Here is an 18,510-nt window from a genome sequence, read left to right as displayed (position 1 = left end):
GCAGCAATCTGCAGTTGTTTGTTGATGATGCTGTGGCGTACGAGAAGGTGTCAATGTTGACTGACTGTAGGAGAATGCAAAAATACCCAGATAAAATTTATTGTTGATGTGATCAATGGCAGTACCTCTAAATGCAGAAAAATGTAAGTTATTGTAAAGAGTAGGAAAAACAAACCCACCATGTTTGGACACGGCATTAGTAGTGCCCTCCTAGACACAGTCATGTAGTTTAACTAACTGGATGTAATGTTGCAAAGTTACATGAAGTGGAATGAACATGTGAGGATTATGATAGGGAAGGCGAATGGCTGACTCTGGTTCATACGGAGAATTTTAGGAAAGTGTGGTTCATCTGTAAAGGCGGCTGTGTATATGACTCTAGTGTGACCTATTCTTAAGTACTGTTCACATGTTTGGGATCCATACCAGGTCAGATTAATGGAAGACATAAAAGCTATTCAGAGGTGGTTGCTAGATTTGTTATCAGTACATTTCAATAACATGCAAGTATTATGGAGGTGCTTCGGGAACTTTTCAAGGAACATTACTGAGAAAATTTAAACACCTGGCAATTGAAGCTGGCTGCAGAACGATTCTACTGTCACCAACATATATTTCGCATAAGGACCATGAAGATATGTGAGAACACCACTGTGTATATTATAATGTTGCTCAGGGTAAAATTGCACTTCATACTGATGTTATTTATGTTATACCTAACTGACATATTTCTTTATATTAAAGGGAAGACCTGGTGGGACACAAATAATCTAAGGAGTAAAGGTCAAAACTCAACAAATAGCTGAGGCAGTGAGTCATCAAAACAAGACTGAGAATTTTGCCAGCTTTTGGATGAATGCTTTCCACCACTGCAGATGGGTTGTGTTGTATGGAACGGGTAAGGGGAGGACGGAGAGAGGGGGAGGTAGGGAGGCTTGGAGAAGAGTGGTTGACAGCAGCAAGTGCAGAGGATAAGAATGTGACACCAGTGAGGTTGTTCTGGTCACAGGGAGGACCTTTTTGCACAGCAGACAATGGCATGGAGGAGTGGATTGGGAGGGGAGACTGTGGGGAAGGGGATGCGAGTGGAGGATAAATGAAGTTGTGGGACAGGGCTGGAGGTGGGTATGATACAACGGTTGTTGGAGACTGAGGCCAGGAGGGTTATGGGCTCAAATGATGTGTTGGAAGGACAACTCTCATCTGTGTAATTCAGAGAACTGATTTTGGGGGAGGTATCCAGATAGTATAGGTTGTAAAGCAGCCACTGAGATTGAACATATTTTGCTCAGTAGTGTGTTCTGTCAATGAGTGGTCAACTCTGCTCATGGACCCAGTATGGTTGTGACCATTCTTCTGGGTGGACAGCAGGTTGGTGGTCATGTCCAAAGGACAGAAGAGAACTAAGTGAAGGGTGTGGTAAAGGTATTGACACTGTGGAGGAATGAGAGGTTATGGCCCAGGGTAGAGGCCATAAAAATGTCATAAGTGAATCTGAACCAAATAAGGGATCTGGGATTTTGGGTGGCTAGGAACATTTCTTCCAGATAGCTCATAAAGAGGGTGATACAGAAGGGGACTGTGTGGTACTTTCAGTGGGAGCACAGAAACCAGCTACAATGGAGCATCAAATATTGTTTGGTTTATGGCTTTTGGGAAGTGCATAGAGAATAGATGTACGTGGCAGTAGTTTTCACTGGTAGATGCATTGGAGGGACAGCTTCTGGATGGGCCTATAAATTAGGGAAGAGATTGGAGGTTATGCTGGATTTCTGGGATAGGGTCAAATGGAAGGTCATGCAGGTGGAAGAGTCAGCGAATTGGTAGTCTAGGTTCATTCATGATATCTTCATGAACTGGATCCAGGGCCAAGACACCCTATCCTTATTTCTCCATAGCCTCTAACCTTCTCTTCCATCTGCTTTACCTAGTCCTCCTCATCCCAGTGTGCCATCCTTCTGGAAATTGACCTCCATCTGTTCGATGGCTGCATCCAAAACTCTTCCATATCAAGCTCAATAACCAGCAAAGGTACCTGCATTTTGATAGCTGTTGTGCTACTGATACCAAAAAGTCATTCGCATACATTCTGGTCATTGTTGCAGACATGAGCAAGTAATCCCTTTCCTAGTTTGCTGAAGGTCTCGCTAATGCCTTCTTAGGCAGGCATGTTCCCAAACTTAATCTGTAGCAGATTTCTCATACCATATTCATCATTTTGATTTGCAGCTCCTTGTGTTGGTCATGTTTGCAGTTAAAATTGTTAGATGTGAGGTCCGCCAGTTATGCAAAACACCATTTTTTCTCAGTACCCAAACATGTTTTGGCACCACTGTGCCATCATCAGTGGGTTTTCGTTTTTATTTATTGTACAATGTGAACATTTTTGTTAAATGATTATAAAAAGGACCTTTACAAATAAAAACAGCACAAACAGATAAAAGTCTACAAAGACACACACACACACACACACACACACACACAAAGAGAAAATGCAAACAAAATTCAAATTTGGCACCGAACTCTCTGGTGAACAAATGAACACTGGCTGAGGTGGGACACATAACAAACCACAATCACACTGTGTTTTGGTGAAGTGGAAAGTGTTTTTACTATGTTTTTTGTGGAAAATACTTGTTATAGTTAGGTGTGCATCACAACACTTCAGCATGATGTGGAGAATGGAAGTGCTTGCCACATGAAAACGTAAGTAAAAATGAATATAGGCACGAAAACATCACAACAAACTAAATTACATTCTCAAAAGCTTTCTCATCAACATCGTTTGGTTGCAGATGACAAGCTACCTGCAGTAATTAACATACAAGTGATCCAGAAAATTCAAGCACTGAATGTAAAAGTATTTACAAAAAGAAACAATCTGTTGTTTGAACTAAAGATGTACATAATTTTATAATCATTTAACAAAAATGTTCACATTGCAGAATCAATAAAAATGAAAACCCACTGATGATGGCACAGTGGTGCCAAAACATATTCAATCCTCCAGCCCCCCCCAGTTTTGCCAGTTTTGTAAAAAGCCTCATCGCTACTGGTGTGGAGACTGAGTTGCCACTGTGTTACAGTAGGCCAAGTTTGTGAGTTCGCGAAGCAGCTACTGGTGTAGTACACTGCTAAGACAATTTCTCCCTGCCACTATTACACAGCTATCCCCCCAGGTCAGGTAACAGGATAGGAGAATGAAGGTTCTACAACACTCCAACAAATTAGTAACAGAGTCACACAAGTAAGTTAGCAAGATTTACTTATCTTTGTGGCTTGTCAAATAATGACATCTGCAACACTGCTTGTAAACACAAAAAAGGCCCTCAATGGCTAAGTGCAAATAATTGTAGGTAATCTTCACAGTTCATAGTAAATGCAATTTACAACAACTGTCTGTTCACTTCTAAGAGTTCACTAAACAATGTTCACTGTCAAAGTCACTCCTGAATGATGATCTATAACCAAGTGAGTGAGAGCTGCTGTTCTGTGATGTTTAAAGCTTTCCTGGCGTACTGGTTGTTCCATAAAAACACGGGAGAACTGCCGGATATCAGTAACATCCTGCCACGATATTTTGGCGCAGAGTCTTCTGGCCATCTTCAGGTGAGTGCCACTGTAGTAGTACTGGCGAGTACGTGCTGAGCTCCTCTATTTAAAGCCGTACTGAGGTGACATTGCGCATGCGCTGCTCAGCATGCACGTTCGTAACGGCTCCGTGCGCTGCACATCGCGCCCCCCACTGTGAAAGCCTGGCGTATCGGTGTCAGGTCGATTTCCATCTTTATGCAGATAACTACATCGACTATGAAGTTTCTCTATAACAGGATTCCAAGCAGAGTTCAGCTGATAACCGTTATCTCAATTGATGAGAGTCTCGTTGTCAGACAATCTTATTTCCACAGATCCATTGATAATCGAGCTCCAAACGTTTGATGTATGGGCCAAAATTTTTGTGTCACTGTAATTCATGGAAATACAATGTTCGGCGATTGCGGACTTGGTGGGTTGGAGAAGGCGAGTATGCCATTGGTGTTCCACAATGTGTTCCTGCACAGTTCGTGTTGTTTGCCCTATATATGATTTGCCGCATTCACACGGAATTTTGTAAACACCTGGTTTACACAGGCCCAGGTCGTCTTTAACGGATCCCACCAGTGATGAAATTTTGGAAGGAGGGCAAAAGATGGTCAGAAGACTCTGCGCCGAAATATCGTGGCAGGATGTTACTGATATGCAGCAGTTCTCCTGTGTTTTTATGGAATAGCTGCTGTTCTATCTTCCGAGTAGGCTTCTGTCCGTTGTCATCCGGTCATCAGCGGATTGTTCTCGGCCAGCAATTAGCCGAGGCGAAGTCAATATCTTCATCCTCTGTGCCGCCTGTGGAACTCACACAAGTGGTGAGTCTCTGTGGCCCTGGCACCAGCTTGCATCTTGAGGCCTGTGGTGCTTTAGCCCAGGCTGTGTCTTGTTTGGATGACACAGCACAAAGGAACTAAGTGCAAAGGACAAACTCTTCTCTTCACCTAATATTGTCCCACACTGGAACAACTGAACCATACTCACAGTCCTCCTCACTTTCTCAAATTGGTATTCTGCTGTGCGCCCAATCCATGCAATATCTATATCTACATCTACGTGATTACTATGCTGTTCACAATAAAGTGCCTGGCAGAGGGTTCAAAGAACCACCTCCAAGCTGTCTCTCTGCCATCCCACTCTTGAAAGGCACGCAGGAAAAACGAACACTTAAATTTTTCTGTGTGAGCCCTGATTTCTCTTATTTTATCATGATGATCATTTCTCCCTATGTAGGTGGGTGCCAACAGAACGTTTTCGCAATCGGAGGAGAAAACTGGTAATTGAAATTTCATGCAACAAAAAATGCCTTTGTTTTAATGATTGCCACTCCAATTCACATATCATGTCTGTGACACTAACTCCCCTATTTCACGATAATACAAAACGAGCTGCCCTTCTCTGTAGTTTTTCGATGTCATCTGTCAGTCCCACCTGATGCGGATCCCACACCGCACAGCAATACTCCAGAATAGGGCGGACAAGCGTGGTGTAAGCAGTCTCTTTAGTAGACCTGTTGCACCTTCTAAGTGTTCTGCCAATGAATCGCAGTCTTTGATTTGCTCTACCCACAATATTATCTATGTGATTGTCCCAATTTAGGTTATTTGTAATTGTAATCCCTATGCATTTAGTTGAAATTACAGCCTTCAGATTTGTGTGACTTATTGCATAATCGAAATTTAGCTGATTTCTTTTAGTACTCATGTGAATAACTTCACACTTTTCCTTATTCAGGGTCAACTGCCACTTTTCGCACCATACAGATATCTTATCTAAATCATTTTGCAAGTTGTGATCATCTGATGACTTTACAAGATGGTAAATGACAGCATCATCTGCAAACAATCTAAGACGGCTACTCAGATTGTCTCCTATGTCGTTAATATAGGTCAGGAACAATAGAGGGCCTATAACACTTCCTTGGAGAACCCCGGATATTACCTTTGTTTTACTCGATGACTTTCCATCTATTACTATGAACTGTGATCTTTCTGACAGGAAATCACGAATCCAGTCGCACAACTGAGGCGATACTCCGTAGGCACGCAGTTTGGTTAGAAGACGCTTCTGAGGAATGGTATCGAAAGCCTTCTGGAAATCTAAAAATATGGAATCAATTTGACATCCCCTGTCGATAGCAGTTATTACTTAATGAGTATAAAGAGCTAGTTGTGTTTCACAAGAATGATATTTTCTGAAACTGTGCTGACTATGTGTCAATAAATCGTTTTCTTCGAGATACTTCATAATGTTCGAATGCAGTATATGTTCCAAAACCCTACTGCAAATCGACGTTAGTGATATAGGCCTGTAATTCAGCGGATTACTCCTACTTCTCTTTTTGGGTATTGGTGTGACTTTAGCAGTTTTCCAGTCTTTAGGTACAGATCTTTCTGTGAGCGAGTGGTTGTATAAAATTGCTAAATATGGAGCTATTTTATCAGCATACTCCGAGAGGAACCTGACTGGTATACAATCTGGACCGGAGGCCTTGCCTTTATTAAGTGATTTAAACTGCTTTGTTACTCTGAGGATATCTACTCCTATGTTTCTCATCTTGGTAGTTGTACTAAATTGGAATTCAGGAATATTTACTTCATCTTCTTTGGTGAAGGAGTTCCAGAAAACTGTGTTTAATAACTCTGCTTTAGTGGCACTGTCATCAGTGACTTCACCGTTGTTATCGCACAGTGAAGGTATTGATTGCGGCTTGCCACTGGTGTGCTTTATGTGTGACCAGAAGCTCTTTGGATTTTCTGCCAGATTTCGAGACAGAATTTTGTTGGGGAAATTATTAAAAGCACCTCGCATTGAAGTACGTGTCATATTTAGAACTTCTGTAAAACTTTGCCAATCTTGGGGATTTTGCATTCTTTTAAATTTGGCATGCTTTTTTCGTTGCTTCTGCAACAACGATCTGACCCGTTTTGTGTACCATGGGGGATCAGTACCATCACTTATTAATTTATGTGGTATATATCTCTCAACGGCTGTCGACACTATCTCTTTGAAAACATTCCACAACTTTTCTACACTTACATGATCAGATCAGAAGAACTGAAGACTGTCTCTTAAAAAGGTGTTAAGAGAATTTTTATCAGCTTTGTTAAATAGATATACTTTGCATTTCTTTTTGATGGTTGTAGGTGTTACGGTATTCAGCCTAGCAGCAACTGCCTTGTGGTCGCTAATCCCTGTATTCGTCACAATACTCACTATTTGTCCAGGATTATTTGTTGCTAAAAGGTCAAGTATGCTTTCGCAACCATTTACGCTACAAGTGGGCTCATGAACTAATAGTTCAAAATAATTTTCTGAAAAAGCATTAAGTACGATTTTGGATGACGTTTTATGCCTGTCACCAGCTTTAAATGTAAAATTTATCCAGCATATTTAGGGTAGATTAAAGTCACCACCGACTATAATTGCATGAGCAGGGTCCTTATTTAAAATGAGACTCAAGTTTTCTTTGAACTGTTCAGCAACTATATATTCTGAGTCGGGGGGTTGGTAAAATGATCCAATTAATAGCTTAGTCCGATTGTCAGGTATAAACTCTACCCATAGTATTCCACACGAACTATCTACTTCAGTTTCGCTACAACGCAAACTACCTCTGACAGCAATAAATACTCCACCACCAACTGTATTTAATCTATCCTTTCTGAACACTGTTAGATCATCCGCCACTATGCCACACCTTCACCCGAGCTCTTACCACATTGGTCATGTCTCTACAAAAGAGTCATGTACAGGACCTATCTGATAAACACATCCAGCAAATCTGCAGACCCGTCACTGACACATCCTATTCTATAAAATGCAGAGCCAGCTATGAAGGCAATCCCATCAATATCAACTTTCCTTTAAGTTCTGTAGAGCAATTTATGTGGGCATGATTGCCAACCAGCTGTCCACTTGAATGAATGGCCATTGCCATAAAATGCCCAAGACCTGAGCCAATCATCCAGCGGGAAAACATGCTGCTGAGAGCAACATGTTCAATTTCAATGGTTGTTTCACAACCCAAGTCACTTGGATCCTTCCTCCCAACACTGGCTTCTCTGGATTATATAGATGTAAATTGTCCTCAAAACACATCCTTTGATCCCATAATCCACATCTTCTTCCCCCTTATCCATCTCCTACTCTTAATCCACCCGTCCATGTCGTCGGGCACTGTGCACAACTTTCCCTGCATGAGGCAAGAAGGAGCTGACCAGTGTCACATTATTCTACCATGCACTTACTGCCCCCCCTCTCCACCCCCCCACCCCCCAAGTCATCACCCAACATTGCCCAAACCTCCATCACACTCCCAGCTTCCTTTCTTCCTGTGCCCAGTCCTTCTGATACAAGCCTTCACCCCAGTGCCAGCACAATGTAGTAAGCTAGGGTGATTCTAAAGCTACCAAAACTCTCAGGCTTGTCTATGTGCCTTTCAAAAAGTCAGCACCACTAGTATTCAGTGAATTTTTACCTTTACTCCTCAATTTATTGACAAATCCATTTTGTATGTTTCAATCATATTCAAAGTTGAAACACAAATTTTCAAAGGAAAATGTGTTTTCATTCTGTACTTCTGCCACGCAAAGTGTCCTACGCGTGGGCTAAATTTTATCATGTGCAATAACTTCATTAAAAGAAAAGAAAAAGAGAGTTAAACTAACTTGAACAAATCAAATAAAAATTAACATTAAAACAATTGAATACCATTCTTTGAGATTATTATTATTATTATTATTATTATTATTATATGGCACTTTCTTGTCAATTGAAAAGTGTGTGCCATCTGATTGTTTTCCATTAGCAAAATCCAATTTATTTCATAGTACCCTGCTCCTTTAGTTCAGTACATTTTGTCCAGTATTTCTGGAAGATCATAAGGATAAAGTACTTATGTGGTGTCCTATCTGGCAAACAATCTGTTGAAGTAGTAGTTTGTGCCAGAATTAAATAATTTTGAATAGGTTAGTTGCTGGCAATTAAACACACATTTTTGTGGTAAAACAGAATCTTTTCTTTAGTGAATGGGATTACTAAGTTTGCTTCCATGTTAAGTTGCGTAACATAAGTCTGTGTTTCTAAATAATATATCAATGTCATATGATGTGCAGCCTTGAAACTGTTTATCTGATTGTTATTTTATGTGAAGTTTAGAAATAATGCCTTGACAATTGTGAATTCACAAATTGATCTGGGCTGCAGTTGGACAATTCCAAATACTGCTGGGAAATAGACAAATGATTCTGCTTCTCGTTAATGCAAGAAATCAAATCCTACCTCTGCTCCTCCTGCCAACACAGTAGTCCATCCTTGGTTCATGTCCAGGTGTATGCGTTGGCAGTAGCTCTGCTGTTCCTGCACCTGCTCCCAAGGTCAGTCTGATGTCTGGTATCTCATTTCTCTTCTTGACCTTTCTAATAGTAGGGTTCCATGCCTTACTAACAATGTAAGTTCTACCATGATTTATTAGCGGTTCTCTGCCTCGTGATGACTGGGTGTTGTGTGCTGTCCTTAGGTTAGTTAGGTTTAAGTAGTTCTAAGTTCTAGGGGACTGATGACCATAGATGTTAAGTCCCATAGTGCTCAGAGCCATTTGAACCATTTTATTAGCGGTTCCGTTACTCGAATCTCAATAGATTCCTTAATGACAGACTACCAGAAGTTGGGTGTCTGTGTCAGAACCTTGGTGTGCCGATAATCCAGTCCATGTAATTCCGTTGGGCAATGTTCTGCAACTGCTGACTTGTTAGGCTGCTGCAGTGTGGAGTGCCGTTGGTGTTCTCAGCAATGATCTTCGGCAATACGCACCGTGTGACCTATGTATGTCTTACCACATTGGCAGGGTAACTGACAGAGCCTGGATTTCCATAGTCCCAGATCATCTTTCACACTACCAAGCAGTGCTCATGTTTTGGCTTGTGGGCAGAAGACTGTCTTCACTTGCTTCTTCTGAAGATTCATCCTATCTTCCCACGTAATGTGCCACAAAAAGGAATAAATGCAATGACCACATCCTTCCATCCAAAACACAGCCACTGGATGCTGGGCATGGATGGCGGAGGCAGTGGCTGATCAGAGAAAGTATGGGAGGAGATAAAAGTGCAGTGCCGGCTGCCCGTCAGTCAGTCCATCAGGTCACCTGATGATGGCGATGAGGCAATTTGCCAAAATATTGTGCCCTTTGGACACTGGTATCCAGCAGATCACCCATGATCTATTTTGACATACACACACTTGATCCCCACACATTACCACATGGTGTAACCCCCCAATACTGTGCATAAATACAACTGTGATGAAAACCAAATACCAAAATCCCAATGAAATGTAGAAAAGTGGAATTACTCCTTTTGCTACAATTCTATTCGTTAAATAACTATTTTCTTCTTTTCTGTCAACTGATTTCAATTATACAGACACTGCACACATCATATGCACACTAAAGTGCCAAATTGTTATTTGTGCAGTATTTTATGTAATCTTATTATTCACATTTTAATTTACAATCTGCTGATTACAATTATATATTTAGTTTTTGCATAACACATTTTCTTTTAAGATAAATTGGTAATTGAACTTGTTCCCAGGCCATGTGGTCATAAAAATAGTGCGAGCTAATAACAGTTTATTAAAAAAAAAAAAAACCTACTTCATTAGAAAGCACTAATTTTACTCTTTGCAGTCAAAGGCTTATTCAATCTGAAAATTCATTAACCTAGAAATTATTTGTAATTACAATTTGGACACATCAAAAATATTTTCATCATTTGAATCTTTAAGCTTGTTTATTTCCCAGACTTGATATCATGCTTTTGTTGCAACAATTTTTCTGAATCACATAGCACCTTCGGTTACCCAAAGAAGACTCTAATTAAGAAATCCCATGAATTGGAGAAATTATGAACCTGATGACTTTACATGAAACCAGTAATTATTGCACAGATACACAGTGTATCAATCAAATAGTGCATTTGACTTTAATACTTTTCTACTCATCTACCATACAATTAAACGAATTTAGTGTTAGGTTAAGTATGTTAACACGACTGCTAAATCTGGTCCTTATATTGTTATAAACTAAAATATAATTACCATTTTCACAAAATATCTACATACCCATCTTTATACACCTCCTCCGCACAAGAAATCTTCACTCTGTGAGTAGAATTCCATAGAGCAACATCTCAGTGTCACTCCTTGCATTTACAACATGTTTCTGACTCACAGAGAGTCCATGCTTGGAAACTGTCATGGTAACGTCTACGTGTAAAAAGTACACACCTAGAATCCACTTTATCAACATTTATTTGCTGGAGTCTGCATCTATGTGTAAAAAGTTCACACTCAGTTCTGAACCCACATCTTCATGTCCCTTATCTTGAAAATCTGGAATCAGTTATGACCACTTGGACATCTTGGTGTAAGAATTTTCAACTGTGTTGTGTCTTTTTAGCATACTTTTACATCTACATATACATGACTACTCAGCAGTTCACAGTTAAGTGCCTGGCACAAGGTTCATCAAACCACTTTCAAGCTATTTCTCTACCATTCCACTCTAGAATGGCACGTGGAAAAAACAAGCACTTAAATCTTTCTGTGTGAGCTCTGATTTCTCTTATTTTATTATGATCATCATATCTTCATGTGTAGGTGGTTGCCAACAGAATATTTTTGCTACCTTTTGTTTCAGAAGATGATTACATTCTAGCCACTAGCTCACAAACATCTATGAGTATATATGGTACTATTTCTGACCAACAAACTGCTAATTATATGAGAAAATGTAGGGAAGACTGGCCATCGCTCAAATGTGATCTAATCAGAATAAACGTGCAAATAAGTGACCCTTAAACCATTGGTGTTGCATCTGTTATTGCTCAACTTAGTTAAAAACCAAATAATTTTCAGTAAGAGACTATGAGTATAAGGTGCTACTCATGAAAAACAGTCAGCAACCAGGTTAGTGATCACCACCACCACGTGTCATACATGCTTGACAATACACAGCAGCAGTAGCAAAGATTTTGCTGATGAATGACATGTATGACACTCATTGACATGTTGCGGTATCTCAACACTGCCACCTGGCTGGGGATTTGAAAGCTCTTCATCAACTGAATAACTGTTTGTGCCTGAGATGGTGCTTTTATATGCACAAGTGACTCACAGTTAACTGCACACCTGCCACACGGTTACTATTGCTCGCCGTGTATAAGATGGTCAAACACTCCGGGAGAGACAAGTGTACAATGTTCACGCAAATCATTCTTTCCTTTTGTATCTGCCAGAGGTATCAAAACCTTAATTGTTTAAATACAACAAGTAAGTCTTCATCAACAACATGATCTTTTTTCCATTTCAGCAAACAAATGGCAAACACCACAGGCAGAAAGAAATGTGCAACTCACCTGTAATGCAATGACTTATCAAATATTCCTTCCCTAATCCATGCCCTCATATGTCTACAGAACAAGAGGGTTTCAAAAAGTAAATTGTGGGACAACACTGTTTTGCAAGCTATAGCAGTTTTAACCATTTCCACATTCTTATCTCAGTTTCAGATGGGGTGCCAGGAAAATTTAGTCTATCAGGAGGATATCCCATTGTCCACTGCTACTGTTTTGTGTTCCCCTAAGTAGCCAACCTTAGATAACATTTAATATTTCTCACTCTTACCCTGTTCAAAATAAATGTTTATCCTCTGATTCAGAGAACACCAATCAAAACACCATCTGCAACCCTTGAATGTGCCACAAAATCTTCTGGACCCTGTATACACCATTTTCATCTTAAAGGTTTTAATAACTTTCTGCTTAGAGTCACCTTCTTTTTTCTCTTATGCATAGTGCAATGAAATACATACACACAATCACAATCACTCACTCTCTCTCTCTCTCTCTCTCTCTCTCTCTCTCTCTCTCTCTCACACACACACACACACACACAAATCAATCAGCTACAGAAAGTTATGGTTGAAAATAAAAATTATTTAGGAATAAAGGAGATGACTCACTGTAAGACAGAAACGCTGTGTTGTCCATAGGCACACAAACAGAAGATGATGAGAATGGCTACACACACACACACACACACACACACACACACACACACACATATTAAACCTGGCTCCCTACAGTGTGCTCAGTTGACTGCCAGCTCTTTACTGGCCCACAGTGAGTGTGCTGGGATGAGATGGGGTGCTTCTTTGTGGTTGGTTCTTGGGAGGGATGCAAGAATCAAGTATGAGGATATGGCATGTGATATCAGTTTGTGAATTAGGTCTAGAGGGTATTGCCTGCCTGTGAAGGCCTTTGTGAGGCCTTCAGTATCATGGGAGTTCTTATCACTGCACATGCGTCTACCACAGTTTGTCAGGCTGTATGGGAGAGATTTTTCGGTGTGGAACGGATAGCAGCTGTCGTAGTGCAGGTACTGTTGGTGATTGGTGGGTTTGACGTGGACTGAGGTGTGGATGGAGCCATCTGAGAGGAGCAGCTCAACATCTAGGAAGGCAGCTCGATGGGTGGAGGAGGACCAGGTGAAATGGATGGGAGAGAAGGTGATGAGTTTGTGGAGGAATGAGGATAAGGTGTTCTGACTTCGGGTCCAGATTATAAAGATGTCATCAATAAACCTGAACCAGACCACCAGGGGTTTGGGAGTTTTGAGAAGCTAAGAATGTTACCTCTAGGTGGCCCATGAAGAGGTTGGCATAGAAGGGTGCCCGTGCCACAAATTTGTCTGTATGCATTCCCTTCAAAGGTAAAGTAGTTATGGGTTGGAATTTAGTTGGTTGGGTGTACAAGGAAATAATTGGTGGGTTTGGAATCTGTAGGGTGTTGGGAGAGGCAATGTTCAATCACGGTGAGGCCATGGACAAGATGGTGTCGAGTGAACATTTTTCATGTAGTGATGTCTCAGTTTCTTTTAAAAGTGATAGTGAGGTTTGTAAAATTTGCATGAAGAAGGTCAAAAGAGGTATCCTGTGTGTCGACTGCAAGTACTGGTACCACGATAAATGCGTCAAAGTCAATTTGAAATATATAAAAGACGAACATGACTGGACATGCCGACAGTGCTTTATAAGTGCCAAGGAAAACGAAATAATGAACACACTAAAGACAAGAGAAAAAATAATAGGCGTGTTAACAGATGATTTAGTGTCAATCAATATAAAATATCAAGAACTTATGGGGAAATATCAAGAGCTGTAAACAAAATATAAAGCAGTGGATCGGAATTATTGCCTAACTCAAGACAACGCCGTTGTTGATGGTCATTCCGTGCAGAAAATGTGGCGTGTGCCGAAAAATACAAACAAGCAAGAACTACATGTAAGTACAGCCCCAGTGATACCATTATCAAACAAATTCTCAGCACTAGTAGCGGATTGTGGTAACACAACAGACATAATCGAACCAGAAAGTAATCACAAAACTCCTGCAACAGAACCAAAAAAGAACTTGCCAACCTTAAGATGCACCAAAGGGCTCCTCCTGTATGCTGAAAGTCATGGAAGAGACCTATCCAAACATTTTCGCGAAAGTATGCATTCAAAGCATTCATTTTTTGCAAAAATCAAGCCTGGTGCAATGTTAAATGCAGTGGTGGAGAATATTACAACAGAAACAAGTCAACTGAACGAAGACAATCACGTTGTGATTAATGGCGGTGGCAACGACATATACAAAAACGAAAGCAAGACAGCCCTGCAATGTTTCTGTAACATATTACCAAAACTATTTCAAACGAACATTGTCATCGCAAATGTGCCAGTGCGACATGATTTACCACTGTGGTCGTGTGTAAACAAAGAGATTCGACACTACAATTCCGAGCTAAAGAAACTGTGTGATAAATTTAGCCATGTACATTTGATAAACTTAAGTAAGATGAATTGTGATAAACACACAAAACATGGATTCCACTTAAACAGCAAAGGGAAGGCCAAGCTAGTTTCCCCACATAAGAAAACTGTGCGAGAAAAAAAAATGGTTCAAATGGCTCTGAGCACTATGGGACTCAAGTGCTGTGGTCATCAGTCCCCTAGAACTTAGAACTACTTAAACCTAACTAACCTAAGGACATCACACACATCCATGCCCGAGGCAGGATTCGAACCTGCGACCGTAGCAGTCGCACGGTCCCGGACTGCGCGCCTAGAGCCGCGAGACCACCGCAGCCGGCAAAACTGTGCGAGAAAGACAGTGTGGAGAAAGCTCCAATTGCTCTGGGCTACAACCACGAGACTTTTTTAAAATAAAAGACCATAATAATAGTTTTCAGGAATGTATTTAGGACATGACTGAGTCCTGTTCACGCAAAGAAAAGCCAGGCTATGAAATAAGTGATCAGTCATTGCAGGACAGTTCTAAAAAACCAGTGTATGCAAAAGGTCATAAAAAGTGTAACTCAAACAATTTTGATTCGTGCAAGATGGTAAATAAACAAGAAGTGATAACACCCTTAAAGTTAATGCACTTGAATGTGCAATATCTCAGAAACAAACTAGACATACTACAAATATTGATAGAGGAACACTTGCCACATGTACTAGTAATAACAGAACATGGGCTAAAATGCAGTGAAATAATATATTATAAATTAGAAGGTTACATACTAGCAAACAGTTATTTTAGGCAAAACCATAAAGGTGATGGTGTGGCAGTTTATGTTAATTAAGATATAGAAGCTAAAAAAAAATCCTTTCTTGAACACCATACCAAAGAAGGATCAATTGAAATGACAGGTAGTGTACTCTACAGTAATTATCTTAAGTTACCAAAGCATAAAGTGATTGGAGTATATAGGCTACCAAATGCTGATGTAATGCTGTTTATGGATAAACTTAGTAGTGTTGTTGGTCAGGGCGGTTCTAATTACCTTACTATATTAGGTGACTTTAATATAGATGCAAACTCAAATAGTATAGTAAACTTGAAACTCAGTGACGTACTGACCTCATACAATCTTGTAAATACAACTCTGAACAGACACATGTTTCACTAGAATAGATTATGCTATAATCAACAAAGATGTTATAGATAATAAGGTAAATTACTGTAACTTAAATTTTCTTTATTCTGACCATTTCTGTCAGGTGATAGAACACATAAATTCAGTTATGCCTAAAATAACAAAACCTGTGCTACAAAAACGAATGCTGAATACCTCAAATATTAATGCTCTTAAAGACAAACTAGCAAATGAGGAATGGGATTCTGTGTACCAGGTAAAAGGGTAGGATGAGAAATGGAATGAATTCTACTCAAGCCTACTACATCATTATGAATATAGTTGTCCAGTCAGAGAAATCCAGAAGGTAGTTAAACACTGTCAAAATGGAAGTAATCCTAGACTAAAACTCCCACCAAATCTGATCAGGCTCAGGCAGCAAGTACATGATCTAAACCAGCTTTATAAAGCTACTACTATGCAGATTTTCGAGGAAAAATACAATAGGGCCAAGCAAACTTTTAAAACTGAAATTGTTAACCTATGGAAGCAGATTAACAGCAAAACAATAGAACAGTCTGACAACGTAAGCAAAGCATCTTGGAAGCTGATTGACAAATACCGGAAAGGTCCCAACAAGATGAACACGGAACCACTCAGCATAAGACATGATGGTAACATTATAAAAAACCCATATACTATATGTAATATTTTTAATAACTACTACATCTGGCAAACAATCAATCCATATTATAGATTCACAGGTAGAGACCCGATGCTATCTCACCCAATGTACCAAATTTGAATTTGTGGAAGTGAATGAGCAGGAGGTTCACAGGGCAATATACATGCTAAAGAAAAAATTTTCATCTGGATGGGATGGCATATCCAGTGCCATTACTAAAGCGTGCTTAGAAGAAATCTCTAAACCTCTTACTCACCCGATTAACTGCAGCTTTAGAGAAAACATGTATCCAATGGTTCTAAAAATGAGTGTAGTGAAACCAGTGTATAAAAAGGGAAGTACAGAAGATGTCTCCAACTATAGACCAATATAATTAATTCCCACTTTTAGTAAGATATTCGAAAGCATTATCGTTTCTCAGATAAGTACCTTTTTGACAAAACATAAACTGCTTGTAGATTCGCAACATGGCTTCAGAAAAGAGCTAAGTACAACCACAGCAGTTACACAGTTCATCCATGAAGTTTACTGTGTGTTGGACAGATGATGCAGACTGCTAGTATATTTTTGGACCTGACAAGGGCATTTGATACGGTAAACCATAGGGTACTTCTTAAAAAGCTAAAATCTTATGGTACTGTCGATAGAACCATGAATCTTCTAACCACATACCTGCTGAATTGTAAGCAAAGCACTAAATTGTCATACAAACTAGATAATAAAATCATGAACTTCCAGTCCACCAGTGAACCTATATCACAAGGTGCACCACAGGGCTCAATCCTTGGACCCTTTCTCTTCCTTATATATATTAACGACATTGCACAACTCATTAACTCCCATATTGTAAGCTATGCAGATGACACGTCAATCTTATTCTATGGGAGTGAATGTAACAAGCTAGAATCTCTTGCTACTAGTGGTGCAACAGAAGTAACAAAATACTTCAGTGATCAGAGACTCAATGTGGATGTCACCAAATCTCAACTACTGACATTTAAAACAGGCAGTTCTCACCACAACAATATGAATATTGTGTGTAATATCTCTGCAACAGAAAATGGTAACTGTAAATTCCTGGGTGTGTATGTTGATGAAAATTTGCGGTGGACATACCACATTAATTTCGTATACGGAAAAGTCAGTAGTGCCATATATCTACTCAGCCAGCTCGCAAAAGATAGTTCCTAGCCAGGCACTGAAATTAGTATATTATGGAACACTTTACCCCTTTCTCAACTACGGAATTGAACTATGGGGCAGTGCAGCTGACGTACATTTAAAGAGAATACTACTACTACAGAAAAGAGCAATAAGACATATACATGGGATGGGACATAGAGATTCATGTCGTAAAATGTTTGTGCAGCACAAATATCTGACAATATATTCTGTGTACATCTTCAAAATAGTTGTATTTTTTATAAGTCAACCAACAGAAGCTATCAAGGGCAGTGATGTACATGATCACAACACTAGAACAAAGTGTAACTATTTCCGTAACAGAACAATGTTAAAAATGACTGATAGAAGTCCATATATCAGTAGTTTGATTTGGTATAACAAGCTACCAAACGCTCTAACAACGTGCACGGGAAATGTTTCTAAAACAAAATTAAAATCTTTTCTAATACAAAAATGTTTGTATTCTTTCAACAAATTTTAAGATAGTGATTGTAACATGAGGCATTAGCATAACATTTGTAATGTGATAAACATAAAAAATAGACATATGAAGCAACAGCTACAGAGTATAGTGTATTTTATAAGTGTAAATATAACCATAGTATTAAGTCTGATGTTTGCAAAAGCCATCATTATGATGGCTCCACACAAAGAAAATGCAAATAAATAAAAAATAAATAAATAAATAGATGTTTGTGTATGCCCCAGTAACCCCTGCCCAATTTGTGTCCCCACATCAGCTAGTTGTGTGCTACTATCTCATGCCATTGTCTACGAAACTGCGTGCCCAGCCATCTGTCACCTGCCTCCTCTACCTGCACCTCTAGCAAGCCCACAGACAGCTCCCCATTCGTGCCTGAGCTGCTAGATGCTTGCCCCGAACCCCCTCCCTGCCTCCCGCCTCTCCCCATTCCTGACACCACCCAACCTCACACCCCCACCTCATCCCAGCATACTCACCAAGAGCCAGTAAGAGCTGGCAGTCAACTGATGTGCCTATCATCAACACAGTGCTTTTGCTTTGCGGCGAGTTGTCTTTTTTATTCCTAAATAACTTGTAAAAATCATTCATCAGTGCGTATGTTAAAATT

The 18,510-nt window shown here is 39.8% G+C and overlaps 1 protein-coding gene across 3 annotated transcripts in view; it reads right to left on the bottom strand.

The window, feature by feature from the left end:
• The window catches only part of LOC126235777 (endoplasmic reticulum-Golgi intermediate compartment protein 2), a 93,061-nt gene that overhangs the window by 37,560 nt on the left and 36,991 nt on the right, over nucleotides 1-18,510 (bottom strand). The window lies entirely within an intron of this gene.

This window comes from Schistocerca nitens, chromosome 2 (assembly GCF_023898315.1).
Source record: "Schistocerca nitens isolate TAMUIC-IGC-003100 chromosome 2, iqSchNite1.1, whole genome shotgun sequence".
In the NCBI taxonomy this organism is placed as follows: Eukaryota; Metazoa; Arthropoda; class Insecta; order Orthoptera; family Acrididae; genus Schistocerca; species Schistocerca nitens.
The sequence above is the reverse complement of the archived record's forward strand: the minus strand, read 5'-3'. Positions and strand labels throughout refer to the sequence as shown.